Here is a 15,127-nt window from a genome sequence, read left to right as displayed (position 1 = left end):
GTTTACAAAATTTAGAGAAAACATTGCAATCGTCAAAAAATTCGTACTCGAAATTTTAATGAATCTCCACGTTTCATACTTCCTTCAATTCGAAAACACATTTTCGGAAAATGTCTGTCTGTGACAAATATAACGCAAAAGCACTTTGAGCTAGATGGATGAAATTTGGTATATGGTCTTCACATCATACTTGTAGATTTCGATCCAATTTTCTGCAACATCCGTGTAGAGGAAATCTGTTTATCTGACTGTTTCAAATATAAGTTAGCATGGTAACTACAAAACGAAGAGAGCTAGATAGTTAACATTTGGTACACAGATTTAGTATCTTTTGTATAAACATCTGACAAATTTTGTGCCAAATCCAAAAAGGGGTTCACCGCATGTCGGTCTGTACTTTCAGAAATATATAAACACGTTAACTCAAAAATATAGTGACTAAAATATATCAAATTTGGTATGTAATTTTGTGACTATAAGTTAAGTGAGTATGACTATAAAAAGGATTTGTGTAGTTTTGAGTCAAATTTTTGTTTTAATGAATTGGGAAGAATGCGTCTAAAACAAAAATTCGCTTTTCGGATACTTGCCAGCGATTAATCCCAAACACTTGCCAACGATCGCACGATGGAATCAGTAAAAATATTTCATTCACACCTAGTGTTAACATTCCGTAACTATTGAAGGTCAATACCGCACAAAGCATTTCCTGGCAATATGCGAGAAAGTTTTGTGGAGACGGTCTGGCTGATACTTTTACTGCACTTTAGAAATGTGGCGATAAGACAATTTCTTTTTAGTCTGATCCTTTGTGAACGCTGCTATTATTTTCTATTAAAAAGGATTTGTAAAACTTATTCAGAACACGGCATTTTTCTATCCTCCATTTCATGGCAATTTTGCCAGTCGTATGATGATAGCCATAGGCATGCTTTAGTTTTTAGCTTTATAAGATTGCAAATAAAATTACTTAATAGAATGAGTACTACTTAGAATGATTATTTAATACTCTTTCTATCTCAGCCATGTTTGATCGTAATAATTGTTTCACTCTTTCTATCTCAGCCATGTTTGATCGTAATAATTGTTTCTTCTATAAAAATCAAACACAAAATGTGTGATCGTACTGAAAACATATCATTTGTGCTTCTACATCACTATCGGCATTTTGAGAAATGTTTATATATATTTTATTTCAATATTAAGAAATGTCGAAAAAGCTCACAGATAAAAATTGACTTAATGCTTTGCTATTAATAGTTTTCTTTAAATTTTTATAATTATTTATATGCTTTTGTCAAATCCAAAAAGGTTTACAATAGAAGAAGTTGTGCAAATACAAAAATAAATATTAAAATTGAATAAATGAGCATTTAATGAGCATTAATGTTTCAAAGCAAAAAAAAAAAAAAAAAAAAAAAATGACTTTGGAAGAAAAACAAGATATTTTAAAGAAGAATAAGGCCTACTTTGCCTGTTTAAAGGTTGGACACGTTTCTAGAAAATGTAAAGTTAATGTTCAATGCATGCTTTGTCAGAGAAGACATTGGACAACTATGTGTCCTGAAAAGTTCAATAACATCAAACCTAACGCTGCAGAATGTCCCAGCACTTATGGAAATATAGTGTTATCAAATCAAAGTGAACTGGAAATTCTTTTGCAAACACTTTTAATATTAATTGAGACGGGGGGAAGAAGCAAAGTGGTAAGAGCATTATTCGATACACGATCGCAAAGATCATATATTTTGAAGTCTACTGTAAATCAAATGAAAATAACCACAGAACGAAGCCAAAATTTAACGAATGTAGTATTTGGCGGCGCTAATTCCAAGAAGAAACATAATTGTTATGAACTGTCAGTGAGTAATTTGAAGAAAAATTATTCTTGTAAGATACAAGTTTCGGATCAGGATATTATTTGTGGTAATATTCCTATCATACAAAAGGGTCCATGGGTCAAGGAGCTACAGAATAAAGGTATCCGATTCACTGATGTTGGGAAAAGCTCGATGCCTATAGAGTTATTGATAGGAGCTGATTATGCTGGAAATCTCTTCACAAAAAATATATGTCCCTTGTCATCTGGTTTGATTGCTGTCGAAACCTATTTGAGTTGGAGTGTAACGAGAAAACCAAAAGCTGTTTTCATCAAAAACTCCTCTATATCTCTTTTTATTCAAAGTAATGACATTTCAGACCTGTGGAGACTAGAAACTCTAGGTATAATGGACCCATGCGTGACTGATAATTCAAATAAAATAAATAAAATAAAAAAATAAATAATAAAATAAAGCTTTTGATTATTTTGCCAGAAATGTAAAAATTGACGAGGATAGAAGATATGAGATCAGGCTTCCTTGAATGCGCAGTCAAGATGAACTACCTACAAATAGAGACATTGCTGGGAAAAGGCTCGTTTCTACTAGCATGAAGTTGTTAAAGGGCAATCAATTCGAATGCTATGATGGTGTCTTCGAAGAGTGGAAGACAGAATGTATTATAGAATATTCTGATAAGGGTCCTGGTCCCTATATACCTCATCGAGGAGTATTTAAGAATGATTCCACCACCAAAGTGCGGCCAGTTTTTGACGCTTCATGTAAGTCAAGAGGTAATCTCACACTGAATGATTGTTTGATGAAAGGTCCAAATTCTATAGAGACGATACCTTCAGTACTTATGAAATTTCGGGAGAAAACTTTTGGTGTTGTATCAGACATCAAAAAGGCGTTTCTTCAAATATCGGTGCTAAAGAAGATAGAAAATATTTGAAATTTATGTGGTGGAAGAATGAGAGCAGAGATGTGACTAAAGTTTATCAGCATGCCAGAGTAGTTTTTGGCCTGAATTGCAGCCCCTTTCTGTTGAGTGCTGTCATCCACCAGCATTTGGACCAGTATTTATCTTCTCTTTACCGTGATACTGCTGTGAAGTTAAAAAATTCACTTTATGTCGACAATTGTGTGATATATGTAGATTCAGAGCAGGAACAACAACACTTTATTGAAGATTCCACAAAGCTGATGGCACAAGCCAAGTTTGACCTTTGAGGTTGGGAATACACAGGACAGGCAATTGCATTAAAAGATCCCAAATCAACTCCTGTTTTAAGACTTTTGTGGGAAAAATCAGAAGATGTGCTTTTTTTGTGACAATCCTTTGCTGGAAATGCCTCCCGATACGATTACTAGACGTGTGATTTTATCGTATGCAAATAAAGTTTTTGATCCTCTTGATTGATTTTACTTGTCCAGTCTCTTTGAAACCTAAAATATTGTTGCAAGAGAGTTGGAGATTGAAACAAAGCTCGGATTCGGAAGTATCAACGGATATGAAGGAAAAATTTCTTAAATGGATAGAAGATATTAAAATGTTACATCTTGTGATTTTTAGCAGCATCTTGGAAAATTTTTATTAGCAATGTTTTTTCCTTTAGCCTCCACGTATTTTGCTATGCTAGCGGCATTTCATATGGAGCAGTTGTATTCATCTGATGCCAATCAGTCCATGGAACTCTGTACAATTTCTAGCCGCTAAATATAGAATAGCTCCATTAAAATCCATTACTATACCGAGACTGGAATTGCTTGCCTGCTGCCTGTTGAATTTGCTACTCTCATTTTCATATTTTTAGAATATACTTGACAGGAAAAAAAAATTGATTGACGCGATAAAACATCTAGGGCAAGGGTCTTATTAAGTATGGAACCTTATTGGAAACTATTTTCGATAGTATTTCAACTCTCAGCCTACTTTCACATAGAATTTAAAATAAATTTAATTAAAAATTTCTTAAGAACATGCTTGTGACTGAATTAAAAAATAGAAAATTCTTATTTTAATTGTTTTTGACTTTATAGTCATTAATTATTATTATATACATTATCGAATCTCAAGATGATTTTTTTTTCTTCTCTCATCCACTATCAGGTGGTGCTGTCCGCATACAGCGACGAAGCGAAGGTAAATAGCTATCGGGACATAATATTTTTTAGTCCATCATCACATTTTAAAAACTGGCATTATTTTTTTTTCTCTTCATAGCGCCCCTAAGATTGGTGCCCAAGCCATGCATTCCTCACGCTCTGCTGCTTTGCCGCGACACTACCATTTACATGGCACTAATATTTAAGTAAATGAATAAATCTTTTTAATTTAAAAAAAAATTAAAATTGTGTATAATTATAGGAAATGCAAACGCATGTATAATTTCAAAACTCTACCGTCAGGAAGTGGGTAAAAATTTCAATATAAAAACATTTCATTAATTGTATTCCTCGAGAATTCCAATATGTACTCGACGGAGAAATATACCAAATGCGTGATTTATAAGAATAAATAATTTCCAGATTTAAATCAGGACTATTATTATTTAAAGGACTCTGCAGGAAATAATTAAAACATATTATTTCCGAATATCAGAAATGATATGGAGGACAGAAAATAATAAATTATCTTGATATTTAAAAAAAACCCATCTGTTTTTAAATTCAACTTAAACTAGATTTTCATTCGTCATTATTATATCTATGACATTCAAGCAAACTAACAAAAAAAATCTCATTTCTCACGCGAATATTCGGACATTTTAAAATATTTATTTACCTTTATTAAGATTTTCCATCGGTCGTTTATATATTTAAAGAAATATCTGTTAAAACAAATCAAGATTTTGTTTACAGATAATGCAAATAAATAAATAATGAAAAAGAGCGGAACTTGATCATTTAAGCTGGAACAAACACTCTGTTTATCCAGATAATTGAATTAAAACATCAAAAAAGAGCAGCTACTACTTACATGCATGGAATAGCGATTTGTTCAAAAATATGCCCTCCTCTAGCTGTAATGATTCATAGTCCTGCACATATTTCGGCATGGATTCCACTCATTTAGAACGTAAATTTTCGACATTGTCATCACCGACCCAACTTTTGGGACATTCTCAATCATTTTCACTTGGTTGAACCGTTCGTCTCAATCCCTCTCCTCTTCACACGGATTGGCATCTGCAGACAATCCAAATAGGCTCATTTCTTTTTCTGAAAACGAAATTTTTTCTTGCTTCGAACTATGGCAAAGAGCAAGCTCTTCTTGAAGCACACTATTACCGTCAGCGAAATTTTGCATAAAAAATACAATTTGTTCTAAATTTGAAATGCATTTTTTGGAGTTCGTCATTCTCCCAGCTGATACTAAGCTACTCAGCCTCCAGATGTGAAACAATTCTGAAACATTTGTTTTTTAGGATGTTTTCTTATATGATTAAGATCTTATTCCCCAATAAGTTCTTTAGCGTTTTGCCTCATCCATGTTGATAAAGTCCTTGCACACATACACACAACAGTTTTTCGTCGTTGTGTGCAACTTCATTCCAGGCTTGTACAGCCCAGAATTGATATTTTTTTTCATGATATAAACATTTTCTTTCCTTTGCAGGTCTTAATCACCGTTTCGGATGGATGTTGTTGTCCATCTTTTTTCTTCAATAAACCTACGCCGTAGTGTCGATGAAGTAACGTTCAGACCAATAGACAATATTTCTTTTTAAGATTTCTTATTGGCTTGTGAAGATGCATTTTATTATTTATCACAAGAAGTTTCTTTTTCCAAGGTATTGTATTACGTTTGAATCCACATTTCTGTTTTGGAGAGTGTTCTAAATTAATTTTCCTCGCGTATATTCCTGGAAGCACCGGATTTTCCCAATTCTAATTACCGCAGCAATATTCCTCACAAACATAAAAATAAGCTCACAAAGAGTAACAGTTCTAGTTCTGCGATATTTATATATTTCCTACACGTGAGAATTGGAGAGCTCGTGCAATCGGCCATTCTAATAGCGTTTGAATACAACTGAGTATACTCTACGTGTGAAAATCACGGGGTCAAAAAATGATGAGAAAGGTTCGAATTGGCAGTTACGCAATAATGATAATAATTTAACGTATTTCTTTAAAAGTTGATTTTGTGTAGAAGTCACTGTATACCCGCGTCGCAGAGCTCTTTTTCAACTTCAAATTACTTTCTGTATAGAAACAGAAAGTAATTTGGGGAGCATTTTGAAGAGAAATGATTTTTTTTTTCTAATCCGCTGGTCTAACTTAGTTGATAGTTCGAAAAATTTGTCCAATAAAAATAAGGGGCTTCTAAACTGCATCCTGGACCATAAATCTATTAGGATCCGTCTCCTTAGAACCTTTTTGTTTCGCAAATATTGCAAGCCGAGGACTTCCTCGAAATATACCAGAGTTAGTTGCAACTTCTCAACGGCAGGGTACTCTTACATATAAGATTGTAGGGGCAGGGGGGGGCAAAGATAGTGTTTGTGAGAGAAGGAAAACTTGTTCGTGCAGAGAATTGGTAGAATTTTTTAATGTTACAGAAACTCGATCTCTTGCGTGTATGGCTGCAAAAACTACTTAGATTTTTGTAAGACTGCTGAGGTCCGCGGGAAGGAAACTATCCCTCTATGTAGAAAGCGCCGGTTCTTGCGAGAATTGACTATCTCTTCCTCTCTCTTTTTGCAGCTACATTTCGTCGTATTTTTCATTTTTTCAGTTATGGCTATTGTTGAAAGCCATTTGGATCACATAGGTCAGCAAGCGAATTTAAAACATGAAAAAAATTTGACTGGACTTCAAAAGATTTTATTTTAAATAAGTACAAGCACATTATTTGTAGCACTCTGGCGCTGAGCTCTGAACACACGAAACCGATCTGAGATGTAAAGGATACAGAGGAAAACTGTTTAATATCTAAAAATCCTAGTCGATTATTTTGAAATCCTTCGTTCATCAGCTAAAATTGCCGAAGTTGTCTTAATTACATAATTTTGTTTTACCCTTATTTTTCCTTAATATAATTTACAGAACAGTGATGCAGAAATACTAAAATTTTGTTCTGCAATCGGATATTTACAAAGTAAATAAAACGTATTACAAAGTATGTTGTTTTAATTAAATAACTACATACAATGCCAAAGTATCTAGACCATCAAATATATATCACAGTGATGGAATACTGTACATTAAGTATCCGTATTATGCATACAAAAATGTATAAAAGAGAATTGCTTTAGTCAAAGAATACATAACATAAATACAGAAAGACAAGAACGAAATTAAATTATGGCATGGGAAAAACAAACAACAAAACAGAAAAATCGTATAAAGTTTAATAATCTTTCCTGGGAAATAATCCAGGAAGATTGATAAAAATGAAATGATACCCAGGAAGGTGTTATAAATCATATACCAAAATCTAGAATCATTTCTCAAAAAAAAAAAAAAAAAAAAAATTCGATATTAACATGTATTATTAAAAATACCGCTCCACTGAAACATTTCAAGAAATCAACTTCGGGGAAAACGAGGAGCTGTCAATAAACAAACTAAACGAACTAAAAATTAAAAATGACTGACGAATGGAAAGGAAGCAGAGTCACATCACGAATTTTAGGAAGTATCTTTCCCGGTCCGTTCGTTGGACATGTTCTGGTCAACCGCATTGCATTCTTTTAAATTATTTCAAGCTAGAGATGCTTTTCAATCGTGCTTTGCAGTTGCCCCGTTATATTCCATTTGGTGATATACTTTTCTTTCCAGATACATGGAGGATTTAAGGGGCACGTTTGCAAAGCATACTTGAGTTTGTCAGGGAACGATTCGTGACGATGTCTGAGCAAAATCTTAGGGTGTTAATATTTGATCTATAATCCGAAGCGAAAGAGAGCAGAGGCTGCAGGAGACATTTACCGATGGGGGGAAGGGAAGACAAACCCGACGGGAGGAGCAAGCGCCATTTCTCTAATTTTCTTCCATATAACTCATTATCAATTTTATATTCAATTAAAACCATTTAAATATTAATTAGTTCAGTAAAATTCTGCATTCTATTTTTTATTCAAACACTGGTCCTACTTTTCTTTTAATGTTAAAAAATTACTATGATATAAATAAAAAAAAATGTTCTCAGTTTAGTTTACTGACTATCAAAAGATTATCAATATTTGAGTCTATTCTTTGAGATTCTTCAGAGTTGTTTGCAATGGGAAATTCTGTAAAAAATACAGTTAATATTTCATTCTGGATAACAGTATATGAATCGAAACACAAGTTATAGCGATAAATCGTCTTAATTTGTTGTTGCATGATTATAAAAATATTTAATCAGACTTTAACAAGGACTACGTTTTAATTACTTTGAATTAGATTCGAAATTAGCAAAATTTTTCTGGATCTAGTTTTAATACTTATAAAATATTTCGTTTACAATAAAAATGAATTTATTGAACAGGACTACAACAATTTATAAAAGCCTAATATTGGGTAATGATAGCATATGCAAAATTACACTTAATAAATTAAAATAATTAAATTTAAAAATCCATTAAGTGTTTTCTTGATCAGTTTATTTTTTTAAAAGTGAATAACGTTTCTGCAATATGTATTTATATGAAAACAATGAATGCATAAGACACTGCCAACACAAGAAAAAAACTAAAAAATAAATCTTGTGTTTATTCTTATAAATCCTTTCCAATTCAAAAGGAAAGAAAAAAAAATAACTGACAGCAGTTCCTGAAGAAAATCGGAGCTTCCATCGTCTTCAAGGGAGGAACTTTTGATGCAAAACTCCTCATTGTTTCTTTTTCTTTTTTCTTTTTTTTTTTTTTTTTTTCTTTTTTTGTCACACCCACTTCTTAGACAAAAGTTACCCAATTTTGTTGCACTCATTCAGGATGCTTCACACACAGATATATCTTTTAACATAAGCAGTGTCAAAGCATTTCTTGACAAAAAAATGTATTCAACTTTGTATCTATTGCACCTGGATACATGCCATGCGTAATGAACGAATGTTTTCTCCTAAAGTGGAAGTCGTATAAAATGAACGTAAAAACAAAATTCAAACAGTTTTATAAAAGAAATTCTTTAAAAAAAATCGAATTTTTAGCTTATCACCCACCAAAAAGAATTAAATAAGGATTGCGATAATGAGCGGAGATTAAGATACTTTTTGAGTCTGAGGTGAACGAGCACAAACAAAAAGCGAACACGAATAATATAGAATTCAGAGAAGATATCGCTTTTTAAAAAGGCCGGAGAAAATATTTTGTAAATATATATTCAAAATTTCTTTTTATGTAATGCCTAGTAAGGTACGAAAAATGCACAGGCGAAAAATGGATTACTCATACATTAGGTTCTCCATGTTGTTTAGAAGTGTGTGTGTGTTTAAAAACGAATGCATTTTATTCAAAGACACTTCGATATTGAATTTCAATTTTCCTGTCTTCATTTTAAGGCATCTGTTCTTATTGTTAAGCATTTTTTTCCCTCGGAGTTGTTACAAACCAATATTCCCCAAAATATGACAGTCTTTTTTTAAATCTAAATTGCATACATTGATTTTTCTTAATCTTTTACGTATAATTATGCAATGAAAAAATATTTTAATATTTATTAAGACACATTTATCTGATAAGGTGATAATTATCAACATGTAGAAACATTTCCAAAATATATAATTTTTCTCGTAAAGAGTAAATTAAAAAAAAATTAAAGAGAAAAAATTGCATTCTTCTATTGCATTGTTATAATATTGAATGTAGAATCTGCAACATTTAGGTAATAATTTATTTAACAAGTTTAGGTATGTTTGGAAACGTTATTTGAGTTTAGCTAGAAAGCTATCATATCACATACCTTATTTTATTATCAATTGAAAACGGTAACACTTGATTAATGAAATAATTTCTGTTTAATAAGTTAGATTTAAAAAATAGGTATTTTACTGATTAATAAATCTAAATTACATTTACCGAATTTACTTAGTCTAATAATTTAGAATTATCATAATGAAATAAGTATAATAGAAAAAAATTGTAAAAAAAAACAACTTAAAATTCATTGCCGAGGAAGTAATAATTGGATGAATAAAACAACAATTCTTTTCTGAATGATTCAATGAATTCCTAATGACAAAAGCAACCCTGTCGCCTTATTCCTGTATAACACAAATACTTTAGTTTTCTTTTAACAGACAGGTGAACGAAATAGTGGGAAAAAATGATAATAATTTTCCATAAATCCTGATGATTTTAGTCGAAAAAAAAAAAAAAAAAACAGTCTGCAAAAATGTGACATTTTATTCACCTGTCACAATGCATGTTATTCAGCAAAAAGCAGTGTAGATTGCAAGCAGAATGAATTGCATTTGAATGATATATATGTTAACCTGCGGACTTTTCATTGTCGACATCCGTCCGGTGCCTCCGAGAACGAAGAAAGCAATAAAAGTTTTATGGGCCAGGAACATCGACCGTTTCCGCCATTACCGGTTAACTAAGAGATGGGCTGTCTTTAGCTTTGGTTAGTTGATATCCATCGTCCCTAGCGTCCGTTCATTTGTGATTGTGAAGATTTCTGAACATTTTTTGCATTAAAATTCTTTGGCATCACCTCTGGATTACTAAAACGAAGTACCGTATAACACTTGATTATCATGTGAATAATTAAGACTATTTATTTTTCTTTAATAGCAGTTTTAATGTGAAGTATACATTAACCCTCTGGGTGGTTTCATTTTACGTGTGAAACTTTCGAAAAGCGAGAGATGTCAGACTAGTAATGTGTCGTAAAAGCGCATCGGTTTTCCAAACGAGATGCACTGAAAGCGTTAGCCGAATTTTTGCTTTCCCCCAAACGTCATGTGGGGTCAAGAGTCCCTAAGGGTAGGAGCAAGTTACCGCTCATTCAAGTCAAATTGTATTGCTTTCGTTCATTTCTTATGGTTACAAAAGTCAGAGGGTTTCTAAGAATAGTAAATGGGAAAACTGTTCTGTTTCTTTTTAACCCCGATCGCTGTTATAACACTTTGCGAATCGTTGCACAGCAGAATCATTGAACAGAAATTTCATTATATATTCGGTCTCAGTGGGTAATATATATATATATACACAAAGAGAGAGGGAGCAGTCAATGTAAGAAAAAATTGTCTTCATATTCCCTTATTATCCTTTTAAATAAATCATTGCAATATTTTTGTATCGAGTAATCAACATTTGCAATACGGTAGCATATGTCTAAAATTAGAGTTAATCATAAATAGTTCTGTTAACTGAAATGCATAAATAATAATATAGAACTGATGTACTATATTTTAGAAGAAATGGCATCATCTTCTATTATAATAAAACATACAATTTTTGAGTGCAAATCAGCAAATTGATTGGGCAGCTGAAAAAATATATTATTTTAGAGCTACATAATTGGCTACTTAGGTATTAGTTATCCAGGCCCTAAAACATCTCGTAGCAGTTTTATCAGAATTCAAGTTTGTTTATAATCATTATTTTTTATTGAAAAATAGTGGCATCTTCGTTTTTAAATTATTCAAAATAATGAAATATACAATTTAAAACCTTATGAATTGCACCAGTGTAAATGCATATCAAATATTTTTATTTAAAATTTAGTTTTGAAGTTGTATACTGTTCTAGTGATTTTAAAGCGTTAGTGAAATTTAAAACTATCGACATTTATTGCAATATTTTCTTTCATCTATTTCCACCATTTTATGTTAACATTCAATAAAATTGTCATCTACAAAAACATTCAAAGGCAGCTAAAACAAACAAACAATTCTTTTAAGATATTAAGCAGGAGTATTTTATTCCTCGTAAATTTCGATACGTTTATAATGTTTAAAATTTTCTTTTAAAAAATACAATGTACATAAATATTTTTTTTTTTTTTTTTCTAATTTTCGTCTAATCTGAAAAACTAGTTTGATACTTTTTATTTAAGCAGTTTTAAACTTAATAATTCAAGATATCTTCTACTGTACGATATTTATAAATTGCACGTATCACACAACTGGTTTTCGCAGATTTATCACCAAAATTTGATGTAAAAAATGTATTCGCAAGTTTCAGAAATTCTGTATTCGTATATTTCCCAGCACTCAGAGAAATGGAATTATAAAGAAATGCTGAAAGAAAACAAATAATATCCACCCACAATATCATCCACAAACGTTTATCATCATCATTATTATTATTATTTCGAAATTGGGAAATCATAGAGAGAAGGCGATCATTGATGACATATCTAATGGACAAAAGTTTTAATATGAAATAAAAATTGGCAGAATCGGTCGAATGGTTGGGGCAGCTTGAGCACCAAAAGGTTTTGGAAATAATTTTAAATTTCCGCCATATGGCGTATCTAGGGAATATACAGCTAAGAAATATATATATTTTTAATATTTCTCTTAAAGGAAGGTGATGAGAGACTTGCGATCTTTGATGATGCATCTATGCTTATAAGCTCTCGTATAAAGCAAAAATAAATGAAATTTATCTTGTGGTTGAAGTTGGCGCTGATTGGAATTATATATATACATCGGTGAAATTTTGAAATCATTCGGAAATCTAGTTATTAGCGGATTTGAAAGTATCCAAAATTTGTAACATAGTCAGTAGACTTTTATATATTCATTTATTTAAAGTAAATGTTCACTACAGAAAAAAAAACCCCGATTAAATAGAATTTTATACAAAAGACACATTTAAAAAAAATTCTTTTAACACCGAACTATGAAAATATTGCAATATGAACTGGGAACACATTTGATATTGGAAATTGACACATTTGAGGTTCAAAAAGCTATAAACACTGGACTTTAAATGTATTAAGAAACATGCATGGAAATTAAATGCAACTTTAAAAAAAAAATTAAAAAGCAGATTAAGAATTAAAAATTTGTAATATTTAAACGTAATAACGTAGATTAAAATATTCAGCCTTTTTTGGAAACTTGTTAAAATGTTTGGAAAATTTGCATAACAAGTATTTATTTATATAATTGTTAGGCTATATTAATTGAAATTTCAGATTAATACGGCATACTGGATATGGCTTAACCCCGTTTTTCAACCACTTCAACCCCTTTATTAACCTTTTTCAACCTCCTCTCAATTCAATAGCTAGGGTTAAAAAGGCAGAGCATGTGCCATTGGAATCATTCCAGTCAAAGTATTTGAGAGAACTTTCAAATTAATTGCAATTAACTTAAATATAATTTTATCTCAAATATTAGATGAAACTGGCTAATGGGAAATCTATATGACCGTGAATGTGTGAATGTGAATTTGAATGAAATTATTCTATTCAGTTCTTTAAAAAAACTTTGAAAAGGAGTCGCATTATAAAAAACAACACATTATTCCAAATTTTTACAAGATAAGAGAAACAATATAATAATATATTTTATTATATTCTTTGAAATTTAGACTGCTTTAAAACGCAAAATTCATTTGCATCTGTTTACTTTGTGAAAAATAATTGGAGGTAGAAATTAGCATAAAAATATAAATTTGAATCATAATAATAGTTGAACTAAGAATGAAAAATATATTTAATATTTTAACTATATATCGATGGCAATTTTTCAAATATATCCCTTTCGAGTTGCTAGTACTTCAATGTGATGTTTAATCACAAGTAAGCATAAAACTGCATTAAGAAAAAACAACTCAATGAAATTTTGAGGCAACGCTTAGATCAAAGAAATCCTATCCCTATCGATATCAAACAAAAACTATTGAAACAAAATGCAATTTAAATTTAAGTCCACATAGAGCCATTATGGGAGACACAATTGTGGAAAAATTCCTGTTCCTCTTTTCTTGGGCGAGCCCTTTCCTTTTTCACCCCTCATTCCTCCATAAGGCCGGCACCATCACAATGCCCTATGCCTAAAGGAACCTTCGGTCTCTCAGATCCTGTGACACCCTTAAATGGCCGTAAAACTTCATTGTGTTGTCTCCCCTCCAATTCATCAAGATGTCGAAACTTGTAGGGGGAAAGAAATACGTTAAAATACGTCGACACCATTTTTGGTGCAGTATACCCCCTACGTGATTTTTCGTGCAAAGCGAATTTGCATCGTTCGTTACCCTACGTTAAAATGTGTGCAGTGCACTTTAAAGACATCTATGGGGCTACGTCGAAATGCGTGTGGAACCCTTAGAGGGTTAAACCCTAAAATCCTTTCATGTCTCTTAGCATTTTAGTCTGTGTAACTGGCGTTTCAAGGATGTTCGCTTTCCCTACTCTTCATTCTTTCTCCTTCTCCGTTGCCATGGTTTCGACAAAGCTTTTTTTTTTTTTTTCACGCCAGTACGTTTCAGGAATACCTTACCTTCGGATTACCATAACAGCTGTGTAAAAAAAAGTGACACTGTTTTCTGCCTCAGCGTTGCCAGACAGACAACCAGTACCGAGGTAGAAAATGTGACCTTGAATCGCCTACAGAAAATACACAGACAATAGACTTTCTTTATTCGTTGCAGAGTGTAAACAAGAGTGGTTTAACGATTCATATAATTCAATTTGTGTAAAACTAATGGCAGAATTATTTTGTTTGCTTATAAAATATTTTTTTGACTTCACAGAAAACTAATTTTTTTTGTTTGTTTCACTAATTTTTTGCTTTCAATTTTTTTAAAACTTTTTTTCGCAGGAAATATTTTACTTTTTAAATAATTGTAAACAAGTCGATAGCTTCTAAATTTCAGAAAAAATAACATTATTATTTCAGATAAACAAAACTATTAGTAAATATTAGGAAATTAGAGCATTATTTTATAGAAATGTCGCAACTATTTGGAAATGTGAACAATGTTTAAATTTATTTATCATTTGATTATTTTTGCTCAATGGAATAGATAATTTGATTTCTGACGATAGGCTACTGTTTCTGGAAAAATGCATTAAATGGAGAAATAGAAGGAAAATAGAAGATAAAGCAGTTTTCTCGGAGGCCCCGATCCTTCGCATTGATTTCTTAATCAACCGACCAAAAATTATCGGGAAGATACCACGTCTTATTGGCCTTTCATCCTGTCGACTAGTCATTCTGCTCACTCAAACAGTCGCTTGAATATTTCGATTATTAACTTTGAGATTGTTTTTAAGTTATTATATTCGTTCCCCCACCGTTCTGAAGCAGAACAGACATTCACTGACGAAACTCACAATTTCTCGCCGACTGGGGGGGGGCAAACAGTTATCGGCAGGGGGGCAATTGCTCTCTTGACACCCCTTCCCTCCTA

Source organism: Argiope bruennichi, chromosome 6 (genome assembly GCF_947563725.1).
Source record: "Argiope bruennichi chromosome 6, qqArgBrue1.1, whole genome shotgun sequence".
In the NCBI taxonomy this organism is placed as follows: Eukaryota; Metazoa; Arthropoda; class Arachnida; order Araneae; family Araneidae; genus Argiope; species Argiope bruennichi.
The sequence above is the reverse complement of the archived record's forward strand: the minus strand, read 5'-3'. Positions refer to the sequence as shown.